The 14,987-nt window shown below is 38.4% G+C and overlaps 1 pseudogene; it reads right to left on the reverse strand.

Annotated features, from left to right (window-relative positions):
* Nucleotides 1-9,184: 9,184 nt before the first annotated feature.
* LOC129462387 (large ribosomal subunit protein uL30-like) lies at nucleotides 9,185-9,848 on the reverse strand (annotated as a pseudogene).
* Between the last annotated feature and the right edge of the window lie 5,139 nt (nucleotides 9,849-14,987).

Genomic DNA, 14,987 nt, shown 5'->3' on the forward strand with positions numbered 1-14,987 from the left:
AACAAAAAGTACATTTCAAAAATTAAAGCTAAAGACCTTTGCAGACAAGTAAAACTGAGAACATTTATCACCAGCAAATCCACACAAAAAGCATGTTAAATAAAATTATTTCAGCAGAAAATGAAATGAGGCTAGAGGGAAATTTAGATTTACACAAAGAAATAAACAGCACTGGAAATGGCCAATATGTGAATACATATAGAACTAATTTTGATTTTTAAAAACCTTATTAAAATAATTAAATATATAAAGCAAAAATAATAACAATGTATTCTGGAATTTATAAAATGGAGAAGAAAAATACAGGACAAAAATTGCACAGAAGACAGGAAGAGAAATTATAGAATTTCTTTTAAATTATGCTTAAAGTTCTGGAGTACATGTACAGAACGTGCAGTTTTGTTACATAGGTATACACGTGGCATGGTGGTTTGCTGCACCCATCAACCGGTCACCTACATTAGGTATTTCTCCTAGTGTTATCCCTCCCCTACCCCCCCGTCCTCTGACAGGCCCCAGTGTGTGATGTTCCCCTCCCTATGTCCATGTGTTCTTGTTGTTCAACTCCTACTTACGAGTGAGAACATGTGGTTTTGGTTTTCTGTTTTTGTGATAGTTTGCTGAGAATGGTGGTTTCCAGCTTCATCCATGTCCCCACAAAGGACATGAGCTCATCCTTTTTTATGGCTGCATAGTATTCCATGGTGTATATGTGCCACATTTTCTTTATCCAGTCTATTATTGATGGACATTTGGGTTGGTTCCAAGTCTTCGCTATTGCAAATAGTGCCACAATAAACATACATGTGCATGTGTCTTTATAGTAAAATGATTTATAATCCTTTGGGTATATACCCAGTAATGGGATTGCTGGCTCAAATAGTATTTCTGGTTCTAGATCCTTGAGGAATCACTACATTGTCTTCCACAGTGATTGAACTAATTTACACTTCCACCAACAGTGTAAAAGTGTTCCTATTTCTCCATGTCCTCTCCTACATCTGTTGTTTCCTGACTTTTTAATGATCGCCATTCTAACTGGCATGAGATGGTATCACATTGTGGTTTTGATTTGCATTTGTCTAATGACCAATGATGATGCGCATTTATTCATATGCCTGTTGGCTACATAAATGACTTCTTTTGAGAAGTGTCTGTTGATATCCTTTGCCCACTTTTCGATGTTTTTTTTTTTTTTTTCTTGTAAATTTGTTTAAGTTCTTTGTAGATTCTGGATATTAGCCCTTTGTCAGATGCATAGATTGCAAAAATTTTCTCCCATTCTGTAGGTTGCCTGTTCACTCTGATGACAGTTTCTTTTGCTGTACAGAAGCTCTTTAGTTTAATTAGATCCTATTTGTCAATTTTGGCTTCTGTTGCCATTGCCTTTGGTGATTTAGTCATGAAGTCTTTACCCATGCCTGTGCCCTGAATGGTATTGCCCCGGTTTTCTTCTAGGATTTTTATGGTCCTAGGTCTTATGTTTAAGTCTTTGATCCATCTTGAGTTGATTTTTTGTATAAGGTGTAAGGAAGGGGTCCAGTTTCAGTTTTCTGCATATGGCTAGCCAATTTTCCCAACACAATTGATTAAATAGGGAATCTTTTCCATTGCTTGTTTGTGTCAGGTTGGTCAAAGATTAGATAATTGTAGATGTGTAGTGTTATTTCTGAGGCCTCTGTTCTGTTCCATTGGTCTATATATCTGTTTTGGTACCAGTACCATGCTGTTTTGGTTACTGTAGCCTTGTAGTATAGTTTGAAGTCAGGTAGTGACTTCAAATTCCTCCAGCTTTGTTCTTCTTGCCCAGGATTGTCTGAGCTATGTGGGCTCTTTTTTGGTTCCATATGAAGTTTAAAGTAGTTTTTTTCCAATTCTGTGAAGAAAGTCAGTGGTAGCTTGATGGGGATAGCATTGAATCTATAAATTACTTTGGGCAGTATGGCCTTTTTTCACAATATTGATTCTTCCTATCCATGAGCATGGAATATTTTTTCATTTCTGTCCTCTCTCATTTCCTTGAGCAGTGGTTTGTAGTTCTCCTTAAAGAGGTACTTCACATCCCTTGTAAGCTGTATTTCTAGGTATTCTCTTAGTAGCAATTGTGAATGGGAGTTCACTCATTATTTGGCTCTCTGTCTGTTATTGGTGTGTAGGAATGCTTGTGATTTTTGCACATTGATTTTGTATCCTGAGACTTTGCTGAAGTTGATTGTCAGCTTAAGGAGATTTTGGGGCTGAGACGATGGGGTTTTCTAAATATACAATCATGTCATCTGCAAAAAGAGACAATTTGATTTTCTCTCTTCCTATTTGAATACTTTTATTTCTTTCTCTTGCCTGATTGCCCTGGACAGAACTTCCAATTCTATGTTGAATAGCAGTGGTGAAAGAGCGCATCCTTGTCTTGTGCTGGTTTTCAAAGGGAATGCTTCCAATTTTTGCCCATTCAGTATGATATTGGCTGTGAGTTTGTCATAAATAGCTCTTATTATTTTGATATATGTTCAATTGATACCTAGTTTATTGAGAGTTTTTAGCATGAGGGAGTGCTGAATTTTGTCAAAGGCCTTTTCTGCATCTATTGAGATTATCATGTTCATTGGTTCTCTTTATGTGATGGCTTACGTTTGTTGATTTGCGTATGTTGAACCAGCCTTGCATCCCAGGTATGAAGCTGACTTGATTGTGGTGGATAAGCTGTTTGATGTGCTGCTGGATTTGGTTTGCCAGTATTTTATTGAGGATTTTCACATCAATGTTCATCAGGGATATTGGCCTGAAATTTTCTTTTTTTGTTGTGCCTCTGCCAGGTTTTGGTATCAGGATGATGTTGGCCTCATAAAATGAGTTAGGGAGCATTCCCTCTTTTTCTATTGATTGGAATAGTTTCAGAAGGAATGGTACCAGCCCCTCCTCATACCTCTGGTAGAATTTGGCTGTGAATCTGTCCGTCCTGGACTTTCTTTGGTTGCCAGGCTATTAATTACTGCCTCAATTTCAGAACTTGTTTTTGGTTTATTCAGGTATTTTACTTCTTCCTGGTTTAGACTTGGGAGGGTGTATGTGTCCAGGAATTTATCCATTTCTTCTAGATTTTCTAGTTTATTTGCATTGAGGTGTTTATAATATTCTCTGATGGTAGTTTGTATTTCTGTGGGATCAGTGGTGATATCCCCTATGTCGTTTTTTATTGCATCTGTTTGATTCTTCTCTCCTTTCTTTATTAGTCTGGCCAGCAGTATATCTATTTTGTTGATCTTTTCAAAAAACCAGTCCTGGATTCATTGATTTTTTGAAGGATTTTTTTGTGTCTCTATCTCCTTCAGTTCTGCTCTGATCTTAGTTATTTCTTGTCTTCTGCTAGCTTTTGAATTTGTTTGCTCTTGCTTCTATAGTTCTTGTAATGTTCATGTTAGGGTGTCAGTTTTAGATCTTTTCTGCTTTCTCTTGTGGGCATTTAGTTCTATAAATTTCCCTCTACACACACTGCTTTAAATGTGTCCCAGAGATTCTGGTTCATTGTGTCTTTGTTCTCACTGGTTTCAAAGAACATCTTTATTTCTGCCTTCATTTCGTTATTTACCCAGTAATCATTCAGGAGCAGGTTGTTCAGTTTCCCTGTAGTTGTGCGGTTTTGAGTGAGTTTCTTAATCCTGAGTACTAATTTAATTGCACTGTGGTCTGAGAGACTGTTTGTTATGATTTCTGTTCTTTTGCATTTGCTGAGGAGTGTTTTACTTCCAATTATGTGGTCAATTTCAGAATAAGTGCGATGAGGTGCTGAGAAAAATCTATGTTCTGTAGATTTGGAGTGTAGAGTTCTGTAGATGTCTATTAGGTCTGCTTTTTCCACAGCTGAGTTCAAGTTCTGAATATTCTTGCTAATTTTCTGTGTCATTGATCTGTCTAATATTGACCATGGGGTGTTAGTCTCCCACTGTTATTGTGTGGGAGTCTAAGTCTCTTTGTAGGTCTCTAAGATCTTGCTTTATGAATCTGGTTGCTCCTGTATTGGGTGCATATATATTTAGGATAGTTAGCTCTTCTTGCTGCATTGATCCCTTTACCATTATATAATGACCTTCTTTGTCTCTTTTGATCTTTGTTGGTTTAAAGTCTGTTTTATCACAGATTAGTATTGCAACTCCTGCTTTTTTTTTTTTTTTTGCTTTCCATTTGCTTAGTAAATATTCCTCCATCCCTTTATTTTGAGCCTATGTGTGTACTTTGCACGTGAGATGGATCTCCTGAATATAGCACACTGATGGTTCTTGACTCTTTATCCAATTTGCCAGTCTGTGTCTTTTAATTGAGGCACTTGGTCCATTTACATTTAGGGTTAATATTATTATGTGTGAATTTGATCCTATCATTATGATGCTAGCTGGTTTTTTGCCCGTTAGTTGATGCAGTTTCTTCATAGTGTTGCTGTTCTTTACAATTTGGTATGTTTTTGCAGTGACTGGTACTGGTTGTTCCTTTCCATGTTTAGTCCTTCCTCCAGGAGCTCTTGTGAGGCAGGCCTGGAGGTGACAAAATCTCTCAGCATGTGCTTGTCTGTAAAGGATTTTATTTCTCCTTTGCTTATGAAGCTTAGTTTGGCTGGATAAGAAATTCTGGGTTGAAAATTCTTTTCTTTAAGAATGTTGAATATTGTCCCCCACTCTCTTCTGGCTTGTAGGGTTTCTGCCAAGAGATCCGCTGTTAGTCTGATGGGCTTCCCTTTGTGGGTAACCTGATCTTTCTCTCTGGCTGCCGTTAACATTTTTTCCTTCATTTCAACCTTGGTGAATTTGATGATTATGTTTCTTTAGGTTGGTCTTCTCGAGGAGTATCTTTGTGGTGTTCCCTGTATTTCCTGAATTTGAATGTTGGCCTGCCTTGCTAGTTTGGGGAAGTCCTCCTGGATAATATCCTGAAGAGTGTTTTCCAACTTGGCTCCATTCTCCTCATCACTTTCAGTTACACCAATCAAAGGTAGATTTGGTCTTTCCACATAGTCCCATATTTCTTGGAGACTTTGTTCATTCCTTTTCATTCTTTTTTCTCTAATCTTGTCTTCTCTCTTTATTTCATTAAGTTGATCTTCAATCACTGATATCCTTTTTTCTGCTTCATCGATTCAGCTACTGACATTTGTGTGTGCTTCATGAAGTTCTCGTGCTGTGTTTTTTGCTCCATCAGGTCATTTATATTCTTCTCTACACTGGTTATTCTAGTTAGCAATTCGTCTAACCTTTTTTCAAGGTTCTTAGCTTCCTTGCATTGGGTTAGAATATGCTCTTTTTGCTTGGAGGAGTTTGTTATTACCCACCTTCTGAAGCCTACTTCTGTCAATTCGTCAAACTCATTCTCCATCTGGTTTTGTTCCCTTGCTGGCGAAGAGTTATGATAATTTGGAAGACAAGGGGCATTCTGGTTTTAGGAATTTTCAGTCTTTTTGTGCTGTTTTCCCACCGTATTTGTGGATTTACCTACATTTGGTCTTTGATGTTGGCGACCTTAGGATGGGGTCTTTGAGTGGACATGCTCTTCCTTTCTGTTTGATAGTTTTCCATCTGATAGTCAGGCCTCCCTGCTGCTGGTCTGCTGGAGTTTGCTGGAGGTCCACTCTGGACCCTGTTTGGGTATCACCAGCGGAGGCTGCAGAACAGCAGAACAGCAAAGATTGCTGCCTGATCTTTCCTCTGGAAGCTTCATCCCAGAGGGGCACCTGCTTGATGTCAGTCAGAGCTGTCCTGTATGAGGTATCTGTTGGTTCCTACTGGGAGGTGTCTCCCAGTCAGGATACATGGGGGTCAGAGATCCACTTGAGGAGGCAGTCTGACCCTTAGCAGAGCTTGAAGGCTGTGCTGTGAGGTCTTCTGCTCTCTTCAGAGCCATCAGGCAGGGATATTTAAGTCTGCTGAAGCTGCACCCACAGCTGCCCCTTTCCCCAGGTGCTCTGTCCCAGAGAGATGGGGGTTTTATCTGTAAGTCCCTGACTGGGGCTGCTGCCTTTTTTTCAGAGATGCCCTGCTGAAAGAAGAGAAATCTGGCAGTCTGACCACAGCAGCCTTGCTGAGCTGTAGTGGTCTCTACCCAGTTCGAACTTCCCAGCGGCCTTGTTTACACTGTGAGCATAAAACCACCTACTCAAGCCTCAGCAATGGCGGACACCCCTCCCCCCACCAAGCTTGAGCATCCCAGGTGGATCTTAGACTGCTGCTGTGCTGGCAGTGAGAATTTCAAGCCAGTGGATCTTAGTTTGCTGGGCTCCGTGGGAGTGGGACCCACCATGCCAGACCACTTGGCTCCCTGGCTTCGGCACCCCTTTCTACGGGAGGGAACAGTTCTGTCTCACTGGCGTTCCAGGCGCGAATGGGGTATGGAAAAAAAGAACTCCTGCAGCTATTTTGGTGTCTGTCCAAATGGCCGCACAGTTTTATGCTTGAAACCCAGGGCCCTGGTGGGGTAGGCACTGGAGGGAATCTCCTGGTTTGTGGATTGCAAAGACCATAGGATAAGTGCAGTATGTGGGCTGGAGTTCCTCAGGCTCAATCCCTCACGGCTTCACTTGGGTAGGGAAGAAAGTTCCCTGACCTCGTGCTCTTCCCGGGTGAGGCGATGCCCCACCCTGCTTCAGCTCACCCTCCATGGGCTGCACCCACTGTCCAACCAGTCCCAATGAGATGAATTGGGTACCTCAGGTGGAAATGCAGAAATCACCCACCTTTTGCGTTCATCTCGCTGGGAGCTGTAAACCAGAGCTGTTCCTATTTAGCCATCTTGCCAGCAACCCAGAATTTTTCTATGTATAAAGTATTGAATAATTGTAATTAAACCATGATAATTTAAAAGGGTGTCTTGGAAGCCTTAAAACAATCACTGAAAGAACAGGAAAAATAGATATAGTCAGCTCTTTGTATTCATGGGTTCTGCATTTGTGAATTCAATCAACCATGGATTAAAAATATTTGAAAAATAATTGCATCTGTACTGAACAAATATAGACTTTTAAATGTTGTCATTATATCTTACATGATTAAGGGTAACAACTATTTGCATTGCCTTAGACGTTATAAATAATCTAGAAATGATTTAATGTATACAGGAGGGTGTGCATATGTTATACGTAAATAATACTGCACTAGCCATTTTGTAACAGTAAGTTGAGCATCCAAGGAATTTGGAATCTTTAAGAGCTCAATGAAATAGTTATAAATACTAATTTAACATATAGGGAAAAAAACCCACAAAACCATAATAGATGTAAACCTATCTATATGAATAATAAAATTTTATGCAAATGCCCTAACACAACAATTGAAAGACAGGGAATATAAAACTGGATTTTAAAAAATCAAGATCCAATTTTCTATTGGCTGGAAGAAAACCACTTTAAATATCAGGACACAGGTACATTAATTGTTAAAGGGTAAAAAATATACTATGCAAATACAAAGGAAAACTGGAGTCAGTATATTAATATCAGACAAAGTAGATTTTAGAATAAGGCATATTAGCATCAATATAGAAGGAAATTTTATAGTAAATAAAGTTGATCAAGTGGATAAAACCATCATCCGTCAAGTGGATCATCCCTCATCAACTGGATAAAAGAATCTGAAAATATATATATACATGTATACACACACATAATATCATAACTTCAAAGTACATTAAACAAATCTGATAAACTTAAGAACGTATAGAAACAACCATAATTATAATCAGAGGTTTCAACAATCATTTATCAATAATTGATACAAAAATAGACAAAAAGTCAGTAAATTTATAAAATACATAAACATCCTCTTCAATTCACTTAGTAGCTGCCTGACAGATTCTTCTTGCCTGCTGCCCAGATAGAGCCAATTTACTGAGATAGGGGAATTGGAATAGAGAAATAGTGTAATACATGCAGAGCTGGCTAAACCGTCCAAGTATTATTACTCAAATCAGTCTCCCTAAAAATTCAGAAACTAAGGTTTTTCAAGGATAATTTGTCAGACAGGAGGCTACAAAGTGGGAAACACAGATTAGTCAGGTTGGGGATAAAATCATAGGGTGTTGACGTGGGTTCTTCTTGCTATTTTCTGTTCCTGGGTGGGAGAGCAGAACTAGTTAAGCCAGATTACCAGTTTGGGTGGCACCAACTGGTACATGAGCATGCAGGGTCTGAAAAATATTTTGAACACTAGTGTCAGGTTTTACAATAGTGATGCTATCCAGAGGAGCAATGGAGGAGGTTAGGAGTCTTGTGGTCTCTGGCTGCATGACTCCTGAGCCATTGTTTCTAATCTTGTAGCTAATTTGTTAGTTTTACGAAGGCTGTCTGGTCCCCAGGCAAAAAGGAGCTTTGTTTTGGGAAAAGGCTGTTATCGTCTTTGTTTCAAAGTTAAACTTTAAACTAAATTCCTTCTATACTTAGCTTGGTGTATTCCCAGAAGTGCCCAAGGGCAGCTTGGAGCTTAAAGGCAAGATGGGGTATGTTAGGTCAGATCTCTTTCATTGCCATAATTTTTGCAAAGTTGGTTTCAACTTCAGCTAAGTAAAATCCATGGAACACTTTACCCTAAAATAAAACATTGAAAAATATTCATTTTTAAACGTGCATATGGAACAATCATCAAGATAACCTATATTCTGAGACAAAAAAAATGAGTTTTGAAACTGCCTTTGCAAAAATTTTAACAGTAAGAAAAGTATGACGGTGAAAGAGATCTGACCTAACCAACTCCATCTCGTTTCTAAACCTTTAAGCTGCCCTTTTTCTTTCCTGGGCATAGGCTGAACTAACATTGGAAGGCATTTAATATACAGTTTAACTTTCAAACAAAGATAGTAACAGCCCTTTCCCAAAACAAACCTCTCTCTTGCCTGTGGAAGAGACTGCCTTTTAAAACTAACAAATTTGCCACAAGATTAGAAATTATGGTTTAGGAGTTATTCAGCCAGAGGCCGCAAGATTCCTAATCTCCCCGCCCGATTGCTCCTAGGAATAACATCACTGTTATAAAACCTAAAATTGATGATCAAGATATTTTCAGACCCTTGTTTTTGTTTGTTTGTTTGTTTTGTGGGAGACCATAGCTTTATTATTACTCATGTCAGTCTCCCCAAACATTTGGAAATCAGAGTTTTTGTTTGTTTGTTTGTTTTTTTCAATTTGAGAGCAGTTACTGCTTATTAACCAAACAGCTTAGAAAAATAATCATGGTAGATACCTTAGTTCATTCTTCTAATAAGCCTGTTGATCTGGTCCTCCCTGTTGCCAGCATCTCCACCTTCTACAAAATGGGTAGTGTTCATTCCACCTCATGGAGAAGATAATTTGAAGGGCCACAGGAAGTTATTTGCTTCTTTGAAGTGTTTTCCAACAGTGTAGATCTCATGAATCAGATCCTCCATGCAGATGATGTCATATTTACCAAGAGATCGAGCAATCAAAGTGTTATCTGTCAAAGCATTTCGCTTCTTACAGATTTTGCCATAACCACGCTTGTAGATTAGTTCATTTACTGACTTCAGATTTGAGTACCCCCATGCAATGTATGGCTCTACAATCCTCAGCATGCTAATTGAAGGCTTTCTGAGTTTCACAAAGATTCCATTGAAGATTTGATAAAGGCGAAGAAGCTGCACACCTTTCAGACGTTTGGGCTCACACCATTGATACCTCTGGTCCTGATGACTAACGCCAATTTGGGTTCTGAAGTTGTATAGAAGGTGCCAGCTTTTCTTGCCATCCTCGCCATTCGAATTTCAGTTCTGTACATCTGCCTATATTCCTCGTGAAAGTGCTTCGCTTTTTCGTAGATAAGCTTCCTCCTTGCCTTTCGAAACATCTTTTGGACAAACTTCTTTCTCAGGTGCTTGATCTTCAGTTCTGTGAAATTCCTTCACTTTTTCTTAAGGGTTTGTGGCACAGCAGGAACCTTCTTCTTCTTCTCTTCTACACCCTCTATTGTTCCAGCCAGAAAAAGAGTGGATATCAAAGTTTTTAAGGACAACTTGGTGGGTGGACGGAGGTCAGTGAACTGGGAGTGCTGATTAGTCAGGTCAGAGTTGAAACCACAGGGAATTGAAGTTGTCTTCTTGCGCTGAGTCAATTCCTGGGTGGAGGCCACAAGATCAGATGAACCAGTTTATTGATCTGGGTGGTGTCAGCTGATCCATGAAGTTCAGGGTCTGCAAAATATCTCAAGCACTGGTCTGAAGTTTTGCAATAGTGATTTTATCCCCAGGAGCAAACTGGGGAGGATCAGAGCCTTGCATCCTCCAGCTGCATGACTCCTAAACCATAATTTCTAATCTTGTGGCTAATTTTTTTTTTTTTAGACAGAGTATCACTCTTATTGCCCAGGCTGGAGTGCAATGGTGTGGTCTGGGCTCACTGCAACCTCCACCTCCTGGGTTCAAGTGATTCTCCTGCCTCAGCCCCCTGAGTAGCTGGGACTACAGGCATGCGCCACCACACCCGGCTAATTTTGTATTTTTAGTAGAGATGGGGTTTCTCCATGTTGGTCAGGCTTGTCTCGAACGCCTGACCTCAGGTGATCCGCCTGCCTCTGCTTCCCAAAGTGCTGGGATTACAGGTGTGAGCCACCATGCCCGGCCTCTTGTGGCTAATTTTTTAGTCCTACAAAGGCAGTCTAGTACCCAGGCAAGAAGGGAGTTTGTTTCAGGAAAGGGCTGTTTTCACCTTTGTTTTAAACTATAAACTAAATTCCTCCCAAAGTTAGTTCAGCCTATGTTCAGGAGTGAACAAAGACACCTGGAAGAGGAGGTTTGAAGTAAGATGGAGTTGGTTAGGTCAGATCTCTTTGACTGTCTCAGTTACAATTTTGCAGTGCTGGTTTCAATTCCTCCCTTTGGGTTTTGTAACACCTTAAACTTAAGGTGTTGGCTAATGAAGATGGAGAAAGGGCAAAGACAGCTCTAACTTTTTCCTGCCAATCAAGAGTATAGTGGGGGTAGGTGTTGACCCTAAGATGAAAGGAATGGAACCGTTTTGCAACTGTCAACGTACTCATGTAGGCCTGGCTGGGGTTCCAAGGCTTGCATGGCAAAGGAGTTAGTATTATCATCTAAAGTTATAGTACCGCGTTTAAGGGAACAGTGTACTATAAGGTAAATAATGAGTACTAGGGTAAGGAGTGCAATTCCCAGTTTTAAAAGTAAAGATTTGAAAGCATTAGTTTGGGGACTTGTAGCCCACAAAGAATTTAGGATTTAGTCCAAACTGCACAAAAAATCCAAGGACAGCTAACAACGGGTGTACGATAGTTTTTTTTCTTTTCTTTAAGCATAATTTTTCTCTCTCCAAGTCACCATTTGTATTAAAAACAAATCATGACAGGATTGATTTGTTTGCAAAATAAACTTTAGTCTTATGACACTTGGCCTGATTATCTGCATAAAGTACAAGAAGAATAATTATTTCTTATATAGGCTTTTAAAATTGGCTTTGACGAAACTCTTTTCCGTAAGGAATCTCAGATAAGACTTTTTTAAAGCTGAGTCCAGCCGTGGGTTTGTACCCTCAAATACCTATGAGTTTGGTAAATTGCTCTCTTCTTGACCTCCCAAGATAACTTGGGGCTCCTGGGACTGTTAGACCCTGTATTCTGATTCACCAGCTGGCACTACCCAGACCAGTAATCTGGCTCAGCCAGCTCTGTGATCCCACTCAGGAACAAAAGACAGTGAGACGAACCCTATTTGACCTCTTGTGATTTAATCTCTGACCCAACCAATCAGCACTCCCAACTCTCTGGCCCCCAACCCACCAAATTATCCTTAAGAAACTCCAGGCTGATTTTAATAGTAAAACTCTGGTTTCCTGTTCAGCCAGCTTTGCATGAATTAAACTCTTTCTCTATTGCAATTCCCCTGTCTTGATAAATCGGCTCTATCTGGGCATTGGGCAAGGAGAACTCATTGGGCGGTTACAGTTTTAATATATTTAAAAATGTTAAAATCATGTAATATACCTTCTCTTAAACAATAAAATTAAAATAGAAATCCCATTAGGACAACTGAAAATTTTATTTGGAAATTAAAAATCACAATTCTAAATGACTCTTGAATGAAAGAAAGAAAAGTTAGAAATTGTTTTGAATTGAATAAAAATGAAACTAACATATCAAAATTTATTTGATGTGAGTAACGTAGTGCTGAGAGAAAACTATGAAACTCACTGCTTCTATACTAAAAGAGAAAAAACTAGAAAAAAGAGAGAAAATTAAACTTACACTAAACATAAGAAGGAAAAATTTTAATTAATTAATTAATTTATTAATTTATTTTGAGACTGAGTTTCACTGTAGTCGCCCAGGCTGGAGTGCAGTGGCAGAATCTCGGCTCACTGCAACCTCCGCCTCCTGGGTTCAGGTGATTCTCCCGCCTCAGCCTCCTGAGTAGCTGGAATTACAGGCACCCACCACCATGCCCAGCTAATTTTTTAAATATTATTAGTAGAGACGAGGTTTCACCATGTTAGCCAGGCTGTTCTCGAACTCCTGACTGCTAGCCTCGGCCTCCCAAAGTGCTGGGATTACAGGCGTGAGGGAAAAATTTTAAATGACAAAAGTCAAAGAACTAGAAAACTAGCAAAAATATAGAAAAAATAAATCTATTGTATTAATTTCCTATTACTGCTGTAACAAATTATCACAACCTTAGTAGTTTAAAGCAACAGAAATTTATTATCTTACAAATTTGGGAGCTCTGAGTTCCTTCTAGTCAGAAACTGAGGTGTTAACAGAGCTGCATTCTTTCTTGAGGCTCTAAGGGAGAATCATGGCCTTTTCCATCTTCTTGTAGTGGCCTACATTCCTTGGCTAATGACTCCTAATTTCTACGTTCAAACCTAGAAGCATAGCATCTTCTCTACTCTCTAATCTCTGCTTCTTTCATCCCATCTCCTTCCTTGATTCTTACCCTCCTGCCTCTTTCTTATAAGGACCCTGTGGTTACATTGAACCTGCCCAAGTAACTCAGGATAATCCTGTCATCTCAATTCCTTAACTTGATCACATCAACAAATTCCTCTTTGCCATGTACAGTAAAATAACATATTCACAAATTCTAGGGATTAGGATGTGAATATCTTGGAGAGGCTGTAATTCAGCCTACCACAGATACCAGAACCTGGTTCTTTGGAACAACAATAGAACTGCTAAAACTTTAATCAAACTGATCTGGGAAAATATAAACAATTCATATATACCAATATCAGGAATGAAAGAAGAGCGACAACTGCAGCTCTTACAGGCGTTAAACAGATAAAGAGGGACTACAGTGAACAAATTTGTATCAATAATTTTGTCTATTTAGATTAAATATATAAATTCTCAGCAAAATGAAAGTTAATCAGAATGGATAAATGAATAGCTCTATATCTATTAAAGCAATTTAATTTGTAGTTAAAACCTTCCCACAAAGAAAACCCTACTCCTAGATGGCTTCACTGGTGAATTCTACTGAACATTTAAAGAAAAATGATACCAGTTCTACACAAACTACCATTAAAAAAAGAAAAAAAAAAAAACACCCCGGGTTCAGTGGCTCATGCCTATAATCTCAGCACTTTGGGAGGCCGAGGTGGGTGGATCACCTGAGGTCAGGGGTTTGAGACCAGCCTGGCCAACATGGAGAAACATCCTCTCTACTAAAAAAGCAAAAATTAGCCAGGTGTGGTGGTGTATGCCTGTAGTCCCAGCTACTCAGGAGGCTGGAAAATCGCTTGACCCCAGAGGCAGAGGTTGCAGTGAGCTGAGATTGCGCCACTGTACTCCAGCCTGGATGACAGAAGGAGACTCCATTAAAAAAAAAAAAGAAAGTAATTAAAAAGAATAGAAATAACTTCTGATTTTACTACAGGAGACAGCAGTGACTGATATAAAAACTAGACAAATACATAAATACATCATTAAAAACACCAACATTCCTCATTAACACAGATGAAAAATTTCTTAAAACTTTAACAAATAAAATCTAGCATTATAAGACAGGGCTAATGCATCCTCACCAAGTGTTTTCTTCCCAGAAATGCAATAGTGGTTCAACATTCAAAAATTAATCATTTGTGATTCACCATAGTAAGAGACTAAAGAAAAAAAATCTATGGTCATTTCAATAGATTCAGAAAAAGCATTTGAAGAAAGTCAATATGCAATCGTGATAACACTCAGGAAACTAGAAATAGAATCAATAAAGGAAACCTATTAAAATCTTACAGCTAACGTCATGCTAAAATTCAGAACAAGGTAAGGTTGTTCATTCTCACTAATCCCATTCAATATTTTATTGGAAATCTGAGCCAGTGTAGTAAGTCAAGAATGAGAAATAAAATGTATACAAATTGAAAAAAATGAGAAATAAATTATATTGCTTCACAGACAAAATGATTGTTTTGTAAAAAAAAACCCAAAGAACAAAAATGTACAAAATATTTTAGAAATAAAATAAAAATGGGCAAGACTTGTATACAAAAAAATGACAAAATACTGCTAAAAGATCAAAGAAGATATAAATAAATGGAGAACTATGTCTTATCCATAGATGAAATACTTAAAATTCCTACTGAAAATTAAACAGTCATAAAATTAAACAAAAACTATTTAAAAAATAAATCATTGAATAAAATGAATTCAATCACTTGGAAATTATATATATTTCTAAGGAACTTTTGAGTCAACTTAGCGTTCATGTTAAGAAGTTAAAAAAGAATCACCACATAGTATAAGTAAAAATAAAAATAAAGAGCAGACACAAAACAAAAAGCAAAATTATAATACAGAGCGTAACTTCGACCAAAAGTTGGTTCTTTGATAGGGCTATTTAAAATTGATTAAAAATTTATATACGGAAAATAAGAAAAGAGGGAGAGGGGACAAAAACCAAAGAATATTAAAGTGAAAATGGTAACAGAACTACTTATGCTAAAGAGATTTTTGGAAAAACAATATATTAAGACGACATTTTGAATAGCTTTG

Source organism: Symphalangus syndactylus, chromosome 14, assembly GCF_028878055.3.
Source record: "Symphalangus syndactylus isolate Jambi chromosome 14, NHGRI_mSymSyn1-v2.1_pri, whole genome shotgun sequence".
Lineage (NCBI taxonomy): Eukaryota > Metazoa > Chordata > Mammalia > Primates > Hylobatidae > Symphalangus > Symphalangus syndactylus.